Genomic DNA, 18,465 nt, shown 5'->3' with positions numbered 1-18,465 from the left:
CAGCTAATAGGATACAGTGGGGAGAGCATAGCACCAATTCAAGGATCTATGCATCCTGGAATACACAAATTTTAGAATTTTAATAGAATTAAATATATTCTAGTTATATATACTATATATTATAAATTTATATGTATTCTATATATTATATTATAACATAATTATATTATAAATTATAAATGTATATTTTATTATATATAGTTACTTTTATTAAGAATATATCATTAGAATATATATAATACATAATTAGAATACATATCATATATTACATATAATTAGAATATAAATATAATTTTATCTATAATATGTATATTCTAGGATGTATTTGTGCTTAATCATTTTTATGTGTGCTAATTTCCCCTTGGATTAATGTTCATTTTGGGGTGTAAATTATCTATTCAAATGATTTGCCATTTTTTAATTGCTTTACTTTTTTGTATATATAGTCTGGATACAAGACCTTTGTCAGATATATATTCATGAATGAATATTTTTTCCTAGTCTATGGTTGTCTATTCATTTTCTTAATAGTGTTTTCAAATGAGTAGAAGTTTTTGACTTTGATGAAATTCAACTCTCTTTTTCTTAAACAATTCATCCTTTTTGGATCACCTCTACGAAATCTCTGCCTTCCCCAAATTTCCAAAGATACTCTCTTACATTTTCTTCTAGAAACTCTATAACTTTAGATTTTACATTTAGGTCTATGACCCATCCTGAATTAATTTTTTATAAAGTGTGAGGTATAGGTTCAGGTTCATTTTTATCCCCTATATATTTATTCTAGTTTTTCCAGCTCCATTTGTTTAAAAGACTTTCTTTCCTACTTTCTTTCCTACAATTCGTCTTGAAACCTTTATTTAAAAAATCAATTGATTCTATATGTATCAGTGCATTTCCCAACTTTCTAATCTGTTCCATCAATTTATTTGTCTATACTTATGATAATTCCACATTATCCTGATTACTATAGCTTTATAATAGGTCTTAACATCACCTTAAAACTTGGTGAGTCATCCAAATGTTTGTGGAATCATGTTGGATTCCTATTGGCGTCAATTTCTACAGAAAAAAGTCTTAATGTTTTAGTTGAGATTGTATTTAATGTATGGATTAATTTAGGGAGAATTGGTATCTTTTTTTAAAAAGATTTTACTTATTCATTTATCAGAGACACCGGGAGAGAGGCAGAGACACAGGCAGAAGTAGAAGCAGGCTCCCACTTGAGTCCTGCCAGGACTCAATCCCAGGACCCAGGGATCATGACATGAGCCAGAGGCAGATGCTCAACCACTGAGCCACCCAGGCGGCCTGGGAGAATGGATATCTTAACGATATTGTGTCCGTTGGGCCATAAAAATTCTGTCTCCCCATTTATTTAGATTTTTTATCTCTTTCAGCAAATTTATAGTTTTCATTTTAGAGGTCTTGCATGTCTTTTACTACATTTATGCTGAGATATTTTATGTATTTGTTGCTTTGATCAGAAAATATTTTCTAAGTGTTGTCTGCAAGCACACAAAAATAACATTAATTTTTTGGCGTATTGACTTTATATCTTATGACCTCTATGAATTCACTTATTAGTTATCATAGTATTTTATAGATTATAGATTCTTTAGGAATTACTACATTAAGAATCATGTCATCTGAGAATAAAGATGGTTTTACTTTTTTCTTTTCAATGTTTGTTATTTAGTTTCCATGCCTTGTTGGCACCACTGACAATTTTAGCCTGTCCTGTACATTATAGAATATTTAGCAGCATCCCGGGGCCCTACCCACCAGATGCCAGTGGCACCTTCCACCCACCCCCACCCACTGCCCCTCCACCCTTCTGAGTAACTTCCAGGCGGGGTGTACTAGGGAAGTCTTCAAGGGGCAGAAGCTGTGTAACAGCAGGAATGGAGGGCACAGGCTTGGGAGACTGAAGAAGAGAGACACAGAGGCAAATAGACAAGAGGAGAGCTCCAGAAACAACAATTTGGCCAGTGTGATGGGAGCTGAAATAATCAAGAACAGGGATTGTGGTTATAGGTGGGATGATGTCTTGGGGAAAGTTTCGGAAGGTCCTGAAATACCACAATTGAGAAGTTTAGATTTTCTCCTTTATGACAATGGCTTTTTAAAAATCTTTTTCGCCCTTCATCCCTCCCTTCCTATTTCAATTCCTTCCACTCTTTGTTTTTCTTTTTTTCTTTTTTCTTTTTTTTTTCAAATATTAGAGCAGAGCCCTGAAGAAATCAAATTTAATCTTACTTGGATGACTGGTATCGAAAATAGAGGAAATCAGAGAAGCTTCATCAAAATGTGCTCTGCGGGGAGGAACCCTGGAACCTGCCACATGATCTTGCCCTTGAGGTGGCTCCTGAAGTCCCTCTGTGGCACCCCCCCCCCACCACCACCGTGTTCTTTGAAATAGGGATACAAACAGCGACTCTAGGTAATGAGCAGTCATTAATGGATTTTGGAGCTGAGAAGGGAAGCCTTTTCCTAGCTGTGAGCCTTAAGAAAGTTATTTAGCCTCTCTGGGGCTCATTTTCACTTTTGTAACATGGAGCTAATAATACCTTCTGGAGAAATTGTAACAATTAGAAACAAAGTACTTGGCACAGTGCCTGGTGGGTAGGTGTTCAAATAAATGTAATTGCAAAGTTAATGATCATGACGATAATAATGGAAACAGAGGGTGTCACCCAGCACTGAGTTCCAAATTCCCAAAGTCATTCTGAGATCGTCGTTTGCCATCAGATTCTTGGCTGACTCCCAAGCCAGGTTCAGAAGAGCCCTTGCACTCTGGAGCCCCCAGAAGGACTTAGTGCTTGTAGGCTCTGGCAGCTTCGGGGTGTCTGGGGAGGGCAGTCCTACCTGAGGCTGTCCTGAGTCTGAGACACGTGGCGCTTGGGGCTGACTCTCTGCGGTGGCTCCGGGTCCCCTGGCAGTGTCACTCTGGTGTGAACCCGGTAGGCCCTGGGACGGAGCAGGGGCTCCCTCCCCTCCATACCGAGCGTGGCACAAGTCAGCATCTCCCACTGCAGGCCGGTCCTTGCTCCAACTCTGGGGCTCCGCCAAAAGCAGCGAGCTGCCCTCTTATTCCTTAAGACGCGTCCTGTGTCCTTTTATGGATAGAAGACATTTGAATTGTGTCCTAGCTGTGCGCATGTTCACCCTTTAGAATTCATTTGCCATTTGTTTATTTATCATAAATGCAACAAATTGAAAGGGAGTGCCCAGCGTGTACCAGGCCCTGGCTTAGGTAGGCAGTGAAAGAACACGGTCTGATGTCAGACCATGTAGACATCATATAAATGCTAGTGACATATATGTAACATACATAAAATATATATCATATATATTTATCAAACTCAATCTATACGCATACATGTGTGTGTGTATATATATAAAAACTCAAAAGATACTTAACATGGCAAGTCAAAGCCAACTTTGCAAGTGTTTGTGTCTTTCCAGGGTGACTTCTATGGCACTGCCAACACCATCTGCTCTAGAGCAGAAAGACTACTTAATAGCCAAAAGCAGCTGCCAGCTTAGGCTTCAATGTACTCTTGTAGTTCTCTCCAGGATGACCTGATATGACCACCCTTCTAGGTAAAGAGGATTCTATCTCCATTTGACGATTAACCCTCAACCTGAGGAAAGAGAGGTCCTGCCAGCCTGGCTGACTTGAAGTCACAGGAGGGTAAGATTTTCACAATTTAGAGTCCTACCTTGAAAAGGCCAGTGTGTCAATCCCTCGTGGGGAAGGGGGGGGTGAGGTGGGGTGGTGAATTTGGTTTGGTGTGGTTGGGGTCTGACTGTTTCAGTACGATTGATATGAGGAAGGATCATATTTCTGAAATACTTCCATGTGTTTCATTTTCCCTGATATTTTTGAGTTACAGTACAACATGGTGACTAATCCCTAGGAATGGAGTGCAGGCAGGGGTGAAGGTAGGAGTGGGCTGGGGAAGAAAGGGGAGTGAAGTGCATTGGCATCGAGACTTTTTCCATTCTTAAATTTGACATAAAAATTAGTTTTGCTATAGGGAAAAAAAGAAAAAAAAGAAATCTCCTACATACCTGACATTCTGGGGGTGAGAGTTCAAAATGCCTCAGAAACTTTAGGGAGGGGGGTTAGTCTGCAATTAAAGTATTCCAGTACTAACTGCTGTCCAGTGGCCAACTTTCACAAACTGCTTAATAACAAAAGCAAGATCATTATAAGCAACTTGGGAAATGCCAAAGTGCTCAAGTAAAGAGAAAAAAACATTTATAACATTAGTACCCATTTCCTTCCTTTTTTTTTTTTACCCATTTCCTTTCTATATACATATATTTTTGTTTTGTTTTGTTTTTGCTTTTTACAAAACATCACTGAAATGAGATTGTATATAAAATTTATCTCACTGTCTTATCTGACCATTAACATTGCTTAAGAACATTTTTGTCATTAAAAAGCATATACATGTATTTTTATTTATTTATTTATTTTTATACATGTATTTTTAAATGAATTATGTTATGTTGCAAAATTAACCCATATTCATTGCATAAAATTTAGGAAAAAGAGGAAGTAAATAATCCTAACTTCAGGGGATCATTACTAACATAGTTGTTAAAGTAGTTATGATATTAATATAGAGCTACAGGCAAGTGTTCTACCAGTAAAAGCTCATTATTATCTTTATCTTTCTTTATCTATTTTCTTTTATCTTTCTTTATCTTTTATCTTTGACCTGAGATGTCAAAGGATCAAAAAGAGTACAGAGTAAAAGACATGATTAATCCAGTACATTGGAGGAACATCAGGGGGAAGAGTGGCCAGAGTTAGCAAATGGAGATAAAAGTATCTTCCTTTTAGGGTTCTTATAAGATATTTCATATAAATGTAAAGTGTTTCTCACAGTGCCTGGCATATGATCAGCACATATTTATAATTTTATACTAATTTTAAACAAAGCAATATCACCTTCTACAAATTGTTCTACAACCTGCTTTTTTAATATTGAATAATATATCGGGATCATTTTTACATGTTAAACATAAATCTGCAATATAATTTGAATATCTACATGGTGTTCCTTTCTATGTGTATGAGACAAATCAAATGTGATTTCCAGTGGTTGCATAATATGCCATCATGTATATGTGCTATAATCTATTAACATTGTGTCGTCTGTTACCATCCAGCTGCCCAGGGACAATGAAGCCATGCTAACTATAATGAAATATATTTCTCTGACTCTCTCTTAATTTTCTTTTGCTGGGCTTTAGGTCCTCTTCAAAGACTCCTCCTGTCATTTCTAGGAGTCCCCAACGGATCCAATCTATTCATTCAACCAACAAATATTGAGCACGTATCAGGTACCAGGGAGTGTGCTGAAGATGCAGTAGTGAGAAAAAAAGGACACAGCTGCTGTTCTTTGGGTGTTTTCAATCTAAAAGGGGACACCAGACCTTAATCAAATAATGACTCAGGGAATCAAATGCAAGCTAACTTAAGTAACTAGAAGAACAAGTAGAAAGCTTATAAGAACAATGGCAAAGGTACTTGACCTTGGCTGGGGCTCAGGTCTCCAAGGAAGTTCCTAATTGAAATGAGCTCTGGGGTCCGGGGAAGTTCATGGGGTCTGGTTGAAGCGGTTCTGAAGAAAGAGGGCTGTCTCTGGCAGAAGGAACGGCAAGGGCAAGAGCTCTGTGGTAGGAGAAGGCACAGTATGCAGGATACACAGTTCAGAACTGGCAAGTTTGAATGATTTCAGCAGGCTCTGAGGCAAAGTTGCTGCCCCTCATTATCTGGTACCTGGTTCTGGGGGTGATAGAGGCAGGGGAATAGTGGCCCTAATTGTCAGAACCCATTGAGGAGGTAGGTGATGGTGTGGGCTCTGGGTTGGCTAGCTTGCATATGAAAGTCACACTAGCGGGCAGGTTGTTTGCTATCTCTAGAAATTGGCTAGCCCTAGGATGGGAGTCCCTCCAGAGTCAGCAGGCCCTGAGATGTCAAAGGATCAAACAGAGTACAGAGTAAAAGACATGATTAATCCAGTACATTGGAGGAACATCAGGGGGAAGAGTGGCCAGAGTTAGCAAGAGGGACAGATGATGAGGAAGGATGACATTTCTCACTGTTTCTGAGGGACTTCAGTGAAAAATGATCTTCCCAGTTTTTGTAATCCTTTCCCCCTTTGGACACAAACATATGGCTGGACTGGAGGTCTAATCTGGCTGAGAGAAACATCTGCACTCAGAAGTGTCCCAGAAACTATCCTCCAATAACTCTTGATATAAATTACATATCCTCTAATATGTCCTAGCAACATATTGGCCTAAGTCTGAGTGCTAGGTCTCTTCCTTGGGAATATATTATTTTCTTACATTCTTTGGTCAAATTAGCCCTAGGGCAGTGGTTCTCAATCAGGAACAATTTTGTGGGATTTAGGACATTTGACAATGTCTGGAGACATTTTTGGTTGTCACAACTTGGTGGAGAGTATTAGAGTGCAGAAGTCAGGGATGCTGCCAAACATAACAAAATGCTTGGGACACATTCCCCAACCCCCCACCCCACACACACAGCAGAGCATCATCTCTCCCAGAATGTCAGTAGTAGGGCTGAGACTGGGAAATATTATCCCAGATATCTGTATCCTGGAAGTGAATAGAGTCAGAGGTTAAGCCATGGCCCTTCACAAAAAGAATTTTTCATTAAAAATCACCCTGTAGTGGATATATTATATTCATTATTTGTATAACTTGTCTTTTAGTCTCAAGAAATATCTGATTTTTCTTCTACCTATTCCTTCTCTCTATGTCTGTTTTGGAAAAGAAGGCCTGGGGGCATATTTAGAAAGAGTTACCTAATCTGCTATCTTATAGCACCATTCCAAAGCTCTTTAAGTGATGGTCTCCTATTTGTTTTATTTTTTTTAGATTCCCTGTTACTTTATGAAATTGAGTCAAGTCGACAAGTCTTTAATAACTGCCTACCATATACTTAGCACATGTCATTCTGGAAATCTAACACAATGCCTGACCCAGTGCACAGAGGGACCTAACCCATGAGAATGTACATTATCTTATGTACTTTTCCCAGTAGCCTTATAATGAAAGGATTCATATACCTCCGCTTACACGTGAGTAGATAAAGGCTTGGAGAGAGTTGAGTTGTGCCTAGATCACGTGGCTAGTATGTAGTAGACTCTGGATTTGAACCCAAGCACATGGTCTGCCCCAAAGCCAATGCCCCTCTTGTGGAACTCCATAACTCTTTCCCACTGATGAAAACTGGGGAGCACAACTTTTTATCCCATTAAGAACTATCCTCCAATTGGCTCTTTTAATTTAGAGGACTCTGTTCAGCTCATTCAGCTTCTCCACCAAAGAAGTGAGCATAGTTCTGGATGAAAGGAAAAATATTAACCAAAGGAATCAACAGGCTTCATAATAGTTTAACTCCCATTCTACCAGAAAGTCTGACTCTCAAAAACTCTGACTCCCACCTAATTAGTACCTTAGTCGAGGCGCTATAAATTAGCAGAGATTAGTTAGGGATAATGAAAAAGGTGGGGGACATATCCTAACATTGCTCCAGTTTTATTCCACAGATAGCTCCCTGGGAAATTAAACAGATTCTCATTGAGCCTGAGGTGAGCCTTGAATTTCAAAGAAGATGAAAAGACTCATCAGAGCAAACCTATTCCTGCTCTTGATAGAAATTACTTCTCCTCAGATGTCAGCCCCTTCCCCACCCCCTCAGACTATCTCTTCCAGACTGTCAGCAGTTATTTTTTAAGTTTTATCCTTCTGTACTATTTTAGTGGGGTTTTTTTTTTTTCCTATTATGCCCATATACCTGCTACAAAGTAGGACATGAGCTAGCTAGCTAAATAATCTTTAGTAAATACATAGAACTATACCCTATGGTAGAGCTTTAAAAATAAAAGGCATAGGGCAGCCTGGGTGGCTCAGCGGTTTAGCGCCGCCTTCAGCCCAGGGCGCGATCCTGGAGACCTGGGATCGAGTCCCACATCGGGCTCCCTGCATGGAGCCTGCTTCTCCCTCTGCCTGTCTCTCTCTCTCTCTCTCTCTCTGTCTATGAATAAATAAATAAAATCTTTAAAAAAAAATAAAAAAAAATAAATAAAAGGCATAAAGAAAGTTGCAGAACAGTATATAAGATGTGATTTCAACTGTGTTGTAAAAGGAAAATATATTTTAATATGTTCAAAATATGTCTGGACTAAGACAATGGCTATCACAAGGAAGAGGAACAGAGGAGGTCAGTCGGTGGTAGGGTGTAGGAGATGTTCACTTTGAAGATTTGAAGACCTAGTCCACTTTCCCAGGTAGAATTCTATAGATGACAAGATGCCATTTTGAAAGTTCATGCCTTATCTATAATTTAAGGCATTAAGTTCTTGATTTGTTTACTAAAGACTATAATTAATTACAGATCATAGAGACTCCTGATAAAATACTTAGTCTCTCACAAACTGCTTTGCACACCAGAGATCCACACTCTGATTTCAGAATGGCTATACCTTCTACCAGAGAGTGTAACACATCTTCTTTGCACTAATATATTACACTTTTTAGGTCAATACTCACTTACCTGGCACACTTCAATTGACCCCTAGCAATGCCAATTTTACTGTACATAGTTACAACTATCACTGGGCACAGAAAGATTTGTATAATCACCATCCTGCCCTTACCCAACAAAAATGATACAAGTCATTCAGCAGCTGATCTCAGTTAAAAGCAGAATCAGTAAACCTTTGTACTGGTGGGTTTGCCAAGCAGAGCTCCTTGGCGCTACAAATGTACTGACTAGTTGGAGAGAGAGCCTCCAGGTCAAACCATTCACTCTGCACCCCTATCTTTCTTCCTTTGGTCCAACTTTTTTTTTCATGGTCATACTGCAGTCTCTGCTGAAATTTAAGAAAGACTAAAAATCAGGGACACCTGTTGTAGTTGGAAATGACCATGCTGTCTGTGTTATAGTGGCCATTGAGCCTGACAGCTGCACAAATGCAAGGCCAGTCAGGGACCACTTCAATAGAAGGGACTTCTCTGGAACAAAAATGCCAACAGAAACTCAGAGCCTGGACTGTTTTGCTGTGGCTTTTTGTTTTTACAGAAAGAATACTTTCTGGTCTGTCTCAAAGTGGGGAATCATAAAAATTATATATATCCGTCTAAATATTTTGTTTTATCTTAAAGCATATATGTCTACTTTCCAGTGACTAATGTAGGGCCCAGGCTTGATTTGAGTGTGGACACACTGGACTTATGTTGTTGCCCCTTTTAAGTGAATTCCAGTTTTTGACACACCATGTACGATTTCCAGGTTGGATTTCTCTAAAGTAGAATTAGAACTCCAAGATACTCGTGAAACAGTCGTAGAGTAGATACCATCTAGATTTTTACAATCTTTCCCTACAGAGTTAACTTTCCCATACATAATTCCATAGCAATATTTTTGGTAGCTTGTTTTTATTAAGTCTTTCCAGGTCATTCCCGTTAGTATTCATAGAAAAAAGGACTCTCATTTCACTGGCTTATATAATATGTAATTAAAAGAATATAGTCAACAAGTACAGCTGATCCCTGGACAGTAAGTAGCCCAGCTGGAGGGTAGGTGACTGAGGGAAGAGCTAGAAACAATGTCCTGGGGATGCCTGGGTGGCGTAGCGGTTTAGTGCCTGCTTTTGACCCAAGGCGTGTCCTGGAGACCGGGGATCAAGTCCCACATCGGGGTCCCTGAATGGAGCCTGCTTCTCCCTCTGCCTGTGTCTCTGCCTCTCATGAATAAATAAATAAAAATCTTTAAAAGAAAGAAAGAAAGAAAGAAAGAAAGAAAGAAAGAAAGAAAGAAAGAAAGAAAGAATGTCCTATTACCACTGAAACATCAGTCAACAAGTCTTAACTCTGGGAGAAGGGGAAGCGTATGTCGGTTTGTGGCGTATCTACTGTTTATTAGTCTCTTTTAGGGTCTTGCAATGTGTTTTAAGCAGCATTGATGGGATCTTATGCAGAAGAACAGAATATCTGACAGGAGTGGAGGTGTTCTTGGGGAATTGTGTTCATCCTCCGCTGCCCACTCCTTCTATTCCCCTAAGGTGGCCCTTGAAAAGCATCGAGAACACCTAAGGCTGTGTGAAGCATAATATGCAAACCTTGGAGAGTCCAATCCTTTCACAATAGAATGATAAACCAAAATCTAAGGATACCGTGGCCAGAATTGAGTTTTTCAGATTCCTGGGCTTAAACCTTTTCTGCTACATTTTCTGACTTTTTTTTCCATGCAACTTGAGGCTGCCCCTCCTGGGGCCTTTCTGGCATCTGATCATCTTTGTGTGGCAGCCCAGAGGCCAGGAAGGAGTAGGGTGGAAGAGGCTCAGCATGGCCCTCACTCTGTATAGGTCTCTGAACTTCTTGCCACTAGCATCTAATCCCTATGAATCAGTGTGTGGTGGGAAAGGCATGACTTTCTTTCTGACCTTTCTGCAAGACTGTTACTTTTCAACACTCTGTGGGCTGAAGAAGTGTTTTCCTTGCTAAATACATGGTGTCACTTTTGCCTCCAAATTACAGCCAGGGGAGGTAACATCTGAGATGGGCTCATTCAGGAGAAGAGGGTGGAAGAGTGGAAGGGCAGCTTTTAGGAAAGCCAAAAGCAAATGCAAAGTTTCTGACTTGACCTGAGCCAGTACATTGTTCCAGAAGCAGAAGGTGAGAGCAGAGGCCAGAATCATGAAGGGTCCCGTATCCACACTCAGAAGTGTGGAGATTGTCTTGAAGGCCATAGAGTGCTATTAAAGGTTGGCAAGTAGGGGCATGGCATGGCCAGATTTGTCATTTAGATGGGTCACCCTGTCAACAGGAGAAAATAGCTGGGGGTGGGGGGGGGATTGAGAGCAGGGAGACCAGATAGGAGATGGATGGCTACACTAATTCAAGGAAAGATTATACAGTCCCACGCTAAGGCTGTGACAGTGTGGATGGAAGAGAAGAGGCAGTTCCCAAGGCATTAAGGCATCCCTGGGTGGCTCAGCAGTTTGACACCTGCCTTCGGCCCAGGGCGTGATCCTGGAGACCCGGGATCGAGTCCCATGTCGGGCTCCCTGAGTGGAGCCTGCTTCTGCCTGTGTCTCTGCCTCTCTGTGTGTGTGTGTGTGTGTATGTCTCATGAATAAATGAATAAAATCTTAAAAAAAAAAAAAAAAAAAGAAGAAGAATGCCGGTACTTAGAACACTTCCAGTGCTGACTAGAAAGTTAGATTAAAGTGACCAAAACAATTTGCCGGAGCATGGAAGAGAGTGTGCATGTGATCAAGCTTCTGACTCGATTGCAAGGAATATTCTTACAGCTTCTAGCTCTCCTACTGGGGCTACCCCACATGTGACCGAACAGGCTGTTTAGTGCTGTCCACTACAGAAGACGCTACTGACACAGACTGTAATGTGTTCAGGCCACAGCCCCTTCAGTTGTACAGTCCTACCATCTTGCTTCTCTATGGTTGTGCAAACAAAAATTTCCAGAAGAAGTCTACATAGCTTCTTGAGGAATGTCATGTGAGGTATATAAGCCCAACTAAACAGAATAGGTAAGAGTAAGGAAAGATGCCTACCAGGAGCTTTTAGGAGCTAATGCCAACCTGAAACAGTCCTTGCCCCACACAGGCTCTGGGAGAGGAAAGGAGGGCAGACGGCAGCAGGCATTTGGGCAGTTGGGAAAGGACCCAAGGAAGTTATACGAAGCACTTGGCATCATAACAGCCTGAGACAGAACTTCCACCAATGTAATGAGGCTCTGAAACAGAGAAACAAGCCCTATCACAGACACCCGGCCATGGTGCCCAATCCAAGGGCTCTGGGAATGGCCTGCAGGGGAAGAGTCTTCATAATGGCAAGGCCCACGGCAGTATCTGCGTCCCCCACACACTGAGAGGCATTTCCTTTCCCTTCTGTGTTTGGGAGAGGCTGTGTTTTGTGCACTTCCCTTTGCTTCACATGAGTCAGTATGGATGGTAAGTCTTCTAGAGGCAGGATCTTTGTTCACAATTCATGGTGCATCTGAACTCTAGGAGAAGTAAATGAGTATGTGTAACTGTCCTTCAGTTTACCCACTTGATGTATTTCTAAGAAGCTGTGGGTGTACCGCATACAAACCAAGTTTCAACACAAGTTGTCCCTAACAGATGAAAATTGCAAATGAAAGTGCCACATGCTGTGTAGATCACACGATCAGTGCCGAACGGTGCCTGGCACATAGCAGATGCTCCCTGAATGTTCACTGAATTCACAAATAAGTGGGTTATGTTAACTAAGCACTTCCACACAAATGATCTCATTTGATCCTCCCAAGTCTCAGAAGTAGGTGTTGTTATCTGTGTCTTATAGAAGAGAAGACGGAAGCTCTGAAAGGTTCGCTGACTTACATGCTCAAGGTCACACAGCTACTTTATGCTGTGGCTGGTATATTAATTGAGATCTTTTGATTCTTTCCACCACTCGACAGCTGTTTGTAAAAGCTTCAGTCTGCACAATTCTGATTTAAATGAACCTACTGAGCAATCCTCTGGTGAAGAAGAAAAACATGCCTAATGCTTATGTTATAAGTCATTTTGGGGGTATTATTTTGGATTTTCCAGAGTGGGGTTCTCCATCTTGTAAATGCATAAATCCCTAGTTTGCACTCATTTTGAAGACTGACTAACTGTAGCACATAAAGGATACACAAATGGTAACTACAAAAAGAAAGAAAAAGAAAAAAGAAAGAAAGAAAGAAGAAAGAAAGAAAGAAAGAAAGAAAGAAAGAAAGAAAGAAAGAAAGAAAGAAAGAAGGAAAACAAGGAGAATGAAAAAAATAGACTTCATCCCTTCTTTTGTCCTATTAGAATCTACTTCTCTCCTATTTAGCAAACATTACATAATACTTTATTTCTTATTTTCTGCCTTGTTCAAGGCCTAAATATTTGTTTTCTAAAATTGGGACCCTGATTGGTTGGGTTGACATGGTAAACTAATGAAGTCGAAATTGATCTGTGGAGGAGTGAAAAACCTACTCCTCCAAACTATAGATGCTGGAAACCATAGATGGAGGAAGTCTTGAGCTTTCTTCTATGTAAAAATGGAAGCAGTGGAACCCCCTGGTGCAGGAATCTTGTCTCAGAATGTGTCACCTCTCACGTGTACCAGCGAGTGGGCTCTGCCCATGTGGTTATTCAGATTCCCATGCCTCTCCCACCTGCTTGAGGCATCTGGGGCCAAAATCAGCTCAAAACTTCACATCCTCTGCCTCCCTAAGTGACCCCTAAGCCTCCCGCTGAAGGCAGTGTTCTGGTCCCTGTCCCCAACTGCTGTTGAACTTTGCGTGCTTGGTGTGCTTTCTCTCCTGATCTTTTTTTAGGTAAGAGTGAACAGAAGCCCAAAGATCAGGTGTTGGCTACAGAACAAAGATGTTTACTTTCCATTAGGATCAAAGGTGAACATAAATCAAAAATAAGTATAGCACCTTGACCAAGTCTTTCACACAATTAAACAGAATCTATTTTGATAATTATATCAGCAGAAACTGCTCGGGAGAATTTGCCTAAAGCAATGATTATCTTAATCTGATCTACCAAGTCCTCATTTGACTAGCAAAGTGTCACTTCATGGCCACAGGACAGGAGATTGCAGCACAGATCTCAGGAGATCTTAAAGTGGTATTTTTAAGAATTCCAGAGACCTCAACCTTGCCTGTGGTTAAACTTTATTCATTCAGCCTTCCCTGTTTCAGAACTTTGTTTTCCAAGTTAATCTATCTAAAGTGCTGAGAGGAAACAATTGAGTAAAATCTAAAGGAAATTTGCTTCATATGTTAGTTTATAAAAGAGGGTCCAGGAAGTCCTAAATACATACATGCATGCATAAAATTTTGATGGAGGTGACAATGTATTCGCCAGCAAGCAAACTGCAAATTCACAATGGTGTTTATTGAAGTGCACTATATTTAGCAAAGGCAAGTCTGATGGGGCTTGGCTTCGAGAGGGCCGTTTGATCCTTCCTTTCATCACTGCCTGGTGAGGAGGACCTTGGCGAGGCCTGAGTGGGGAGAAATCACCACCAGGGCTTCCACCGCACGAACCTCCTCTCTTGTGACCAAACATAGCCCTGCTGCTTCAGGAAGGTTTGCATAAAAGGGATTGGTTTTCATTTGATTCTGCAAATGAACTCACTGTGAAAGCCTGGCAGAAAGGAAGAGAATAAGAAAGAAAAAAAATTCTTAGGCAGTTCTGGCCAGCTTCCAAAAGCTTCAAGCTGACAGCACAAGTGGTTTAATCTGCTTCTTTAGAGCTGAAGACATGCTTAACTTTCAAGGCCACAAACTTGGGACTTAATGAGTGATCACCTGAAATTCTGAATTTTTTTCTGGTAAAAAACAAAAACAAAACCGGGGATCCCTGGGTGGCGCAGCTGTTTGGCGCCTGCCTTTGGCCCAGGGCGCGATCCTGGAGACCCAGGATCGAATCCCACGTTGGGCTCCCGGTGCATGGAGCCTGCTTCTCCCTCTGCCTATGTCTCTGCCTCTCTCTCTCTCTCTCTCTCTCTCTGTGACTATCATAAATAAATAAGAATTAAAAAAAATAATAAAATCTTTAAAAAAAACAAAACAAAAACAAAACCAGAAAACAAGATATCATGCTTGAACTATGCCACCTTAAAATAATTTTTTTTAATTGTAGAAATGGTGGTCCCTTTCTTGAACTTAAAAAATATTGTAGAAATGTGTCACTTCTCTGAGAATCATTTTGCATCTGTTGTTACCTTATGATTACATTCAAACTGTTGAAGGCAAAAAGATAGCCCTCTTTAAAATGAAATGAATCGAGCTGGATCTAAAATAACTGTTATTTATTTGCTGACTGCTTACCACCGGCAGGCACAAGTCTTTGTTTTATTAAAAAGATAAGTAGCGATGAAACATATTCACTGTTTTCAGGGGCTCACAATCTACCAGGGGAAGCACAAATTTATGACTAGGTAAAGATATATATTCTAATTTTCATATAGTGCAATGAACATTACATAAAAGGTATGGGCAGGACACTGTAGAAACAAGAAGAGGTAGTAATGAATTCAGCTGCGTGGGGCACAAGTCTGTCTTGGCTTCACATAGATACTAACATTGAGGCTGGGCTTGAAAGAGATGCTCTCTAACAAGACTTAGGAGTCAGGCCAGCACCAGATGGGGACATACTGTACAGCGCTTGTTAGCAGTGAGGCCAGCTCTGTTCAGGTACAGGATTACTCACCTGCTGCTACCTATCCAAGTGCCACAGAACTCACTAAGCTGGAAAGCCAGGCTGCTTACTGGCCTTCTTGCTTCAGTTCTCGTGCTTCTGTAGAAGTCTCCTCTCCACAGGCCTCAAGACTCACCCCCTTCCTCTCTGAATCATGTATTTCTTTAACATGTATACTTATACATGTTAAATACATGTTAAATAAAAGCACCTACTTCACAGCATGCCCTCGGCTAGACCCTTGGAATATGTAAGTCAACAAAACAGACAGTAACCCTCTCCTTGTTGAGCTTATTTTCTAACAGTGGAGACAGTCACATGAAAACACAATCAATGAGTAGAAAAGAGTACATTTTATATTAAGAAGTAGAAGTACGATTTAAAATTTTGAACAGTGAAAGGACGTCAGAGTAGTGGCGTTGGGAGCAGGTTGGAATTTTGAACAGGGTGGCCAGGGTGGACCTCGTGGAAAAACTGACCTTCAGCAGAAACATAAAGAAGGCAGGGGGCAGGAAGTGGTGGTCACCATGTGGATAGTTGGGGAAGAGTGTTACAGACAGAGGGAATAGCCAGGGTAAACAACGAAAGTAGAACAGCACCTCCTGTTGTCCAAAACAGTGAAGAGGCCATTATGGCTGGACCAGCGAGCAAGGGGGAGAGAAATAAGGATGAAGTCAGAGAAGAAAGAGGGGGTGGTCATCTCATGGAGAGTCTTCTGGGTATTATAAGGAATCTGGCTTTAACTCTGCGGGAGATGGATTTTAAGCAGGAGAGTGACATGCTTGGACTTATATTTCAAAGAGAAACAATCTGGCTGCCCTGTTGGAGTTAGGCCATACGGGAAAGGTTAAAACCACACAAATGCTTCGGATCTGGCTTTAGTAATCAGGATGGAGAGCTGGAGGCTGAGAGGAGGAGAGGAAGTGGAGGAAGTGGGGAGGTGAGGGAGGCCTCTGGGTATATTTTGAGGACTGAGCCAACAGTATTTGTGGATGGATTGGCCAGGAGGTGAAAGAATGGGAGAGTTCAAAGATGACACCAAGGATTTTGGCCTCAACATCTGGAAGGATGGAGTTTCCATCAGCTGAAATGGGAAGAGCTACATGTGAAAGAGATTTAGGATAAGGTAAGGAGTTCAACTTTGGACATATGAAGTTTGAGGTGTCCATTAAACACCCCAGCAGAGACCTGAACCAGAGTTCATGAGAAGGGTTAGGATAAAGATATTCATTTGGGAATCATTGCTATGCAAATCATACTGAAAGTATTGAATTCTACTGGGTGAAATCATGAAGTGAAAGTGTATATGTGGAGAAGAAGAAAAGACCATGTATTGAGAAAAAAGGAACAAACATAAAAGACAGAAGGAGAAATCAATGAGGTAGGAAGAACTCCACACAACATAGTCTCCTGAAAGCCAAATGAAGAAACTTACAGTCAAGGAAGAAGGAATGGTCAACTGTGCCCATTGCTGCTGAGAAAAGTAGAGGGCTGACCTTTGTATTAAACAGTGTAGGGCCGCCTGGGTGGCTCAGCAGTTGAGCAGCTGCCTTCCACCCAGGGCATGGTCCTGGAGTCCTGGGATCGAGTCCCACATCGGGCTCCCAGCATGGAGCCTGCTTCTTCCTCTGCCTGTGTCTCTGCCTCTCTCTTTGTGTCTCTCATGAATAAATAAATAAAATGTTTTTTAAAAATAGGTAGTGTAGGTCATTGTTCAATCCAAGGACTCATCTGTAACTTTTATAAGAGCAGTTTTGATGGAGTGTTGAGTGCAAAGTGTGTTGGGGTAAATCATTCCCAGTCTCTGTTTCAGAACCACGTTCCCCAACCTATTTCTATCTGCTCTGTATCTTAGCCTTCTGTTTACTTTGCTGGTTCCTCATTTCTGTCTCCATATCAAATTTGGATTTGGTGCTGAGCCCCTTTTCCATGGTTATAACTTTGAGGCCTTTAAATAATGTGTCCCAGCCACATTGCCTCTAGATGCTCGAAATAAAAATCCTTTCCAGCTCCCTTGGACCCAGACCCTTTCTGTTCTGACATTACCCATATGACTTATTGCTACTGGATTTGTCCTGGCTTTAGGTTCAAGGGGAGTAGACAGACATAAGATTCAAAGAGTTTACCACAGATTGGGTTGCTGGCACAGCGTTCTTGGTGCACAGATCTTACCACACTTCTTCTTTCCCATGGTCCAGTCTGTTTCATTTCTCCTGAGGCCTGGATGTAGCAGCTGGCTCTACCCGTCCTGTCTTGAGCTGACCACAAGGCCTAGTTTCTTTTAGTGGCCACTTGGCTTCTGGAGAGTTCTACTTCCCTAGCCTGTCTTCCTCTAAATTCCTTCAAAGCTCCTCTGGAACTTTCTCTTTTAAAGATCATCTAAAGGTATAGGAGCTTCCACTTAACCCTAGTGTTGGTCACATTTCTGAAAACTTTGTGGGCTTAATTAAATTCCCATAGTAGGGTTAAGTTAAGAAGCCCTGCAGAGTTTGCTTTCTTTAAAGGAGATTGGGCTGCATTTCAATTTCATGGTTATATGTGATTTTGGTTTTCCTTTCTCCATGGAAATTGACAAATGAGGGGAGAGGATCTAGTGTAGGATAGGCCTACTGATGGTGACAAGTATCTACTATCTTGGTGCATCCCTTGTTCTCCATTTTATTGGCTTTACAGAAAGCAGGCTGAACTAAGTGACTTGCATATTCATTCTTCTTATAGATTTCTACTCCTCCTCCAACCAGGAAATCACAAGCCCACTTCTTCCCCCCTGAGGCTGTTGAAGAGGAAAGGCTTGGTTGAACCTTTGTTTCTAAATGAATATCTAGGGCAGCCCAGTGGCTCAGTGCTTTAGCACCGCCTTCAGCCCGGGGTGTGATCCTGGAGACCCGGGATCGAGTCCTGCATCCGACTCCCTGCATGGAGCCTGCTTCTCCCTCTGCCTGAGTCTCTGCCTCTCTATCCCTGTGTGTCTCATGAATAAATAAATAAAATCTTAAAAAAGTTAAATGAATATCTAGTATTAAAGATGATCTCTATTTGCCTTTTGTATATACCTTTGATGTATCTTGGGTCAATAAGTTATGAAAACTTCATGAGATGGTTCCATAAAGGTCAACACTCATTCACAGGGTACCTGGAGTCATGAGGCCAACTGTAAAAGCAGCACCAGCAAAAGCAG

At 41.1% G+C, this 18,465-nt stretch overlaps 2 long non-coding RNA genes across 4 annotated transcripts in view; one reads left to right on the top strand and one right to left on the bottom strand.

The window, feature by feature from the left end:
• Positions 1-2,638, bottom strand: part of LOC140623457 (uncharacterized) — a 62,926-nt gene extending 60,288 nt beyond the window's left edge. The window contains exons 1-2 of the long non-coding RNA XR_012023075.1: positions 2,260-2,638; positions 1-55 (exon numbers count right to left, since the gene is read on the bottom strand). This is a non-coding gene — a long non-coding RNA (uncharacterized lncRNA). The remainder of the gene's footprint in view (positions 56-2,259) is intronic.
• A 103-nt stretch (positions 2,639-2,741) lies between these two features.
• On the top strand, positions 2,742-18,221 carry LOC140623456 (uncharacterized). Of its 3 annotated transcripts, none has more exons than XR_012023074.1 (4): positions 2,742-2,963; positions 3,607-3,697; positions 5,272-7,130; positions 18,006-18,221. It is a non-coding gene; the product is annotated as an uncharacterized lncRNA (long non-coding RNA). The 3 variants fall into 3 exon arrangements; XR_012023073.1 differs by lacking the exon at positions 18,006-18,221 and having other exon boundaries at positions 5,272-5,361; positions 6,928-7,160; XR_012023072.1 differs by lacking the exon at positions 18,006-18,221 and having other exon boundaries at positions 5,272-7,160.
• Positions 18,222-18,465: the final 244 nt, after the last annotated feature.

This window comes from Canis lupus, chromosome 33 (assembly GCF_048164855.1).
Source record: "Canis lupus baileyi chromosome 33, mCanLup2.hap1, whole genome shotgun sequence".
NCBI classification, from domain to species: domain Eukaryota; kingdom Metazoa; phylum Chordata; class Mammalia; order Carnivora; family Canidae; genus Canis; species Canis lupus.
The sequence above is the reverse complement of the archived record's forward strand: the minus strand, read 5'-3'. Positions and strand labels throughout refer to the sequence as shown.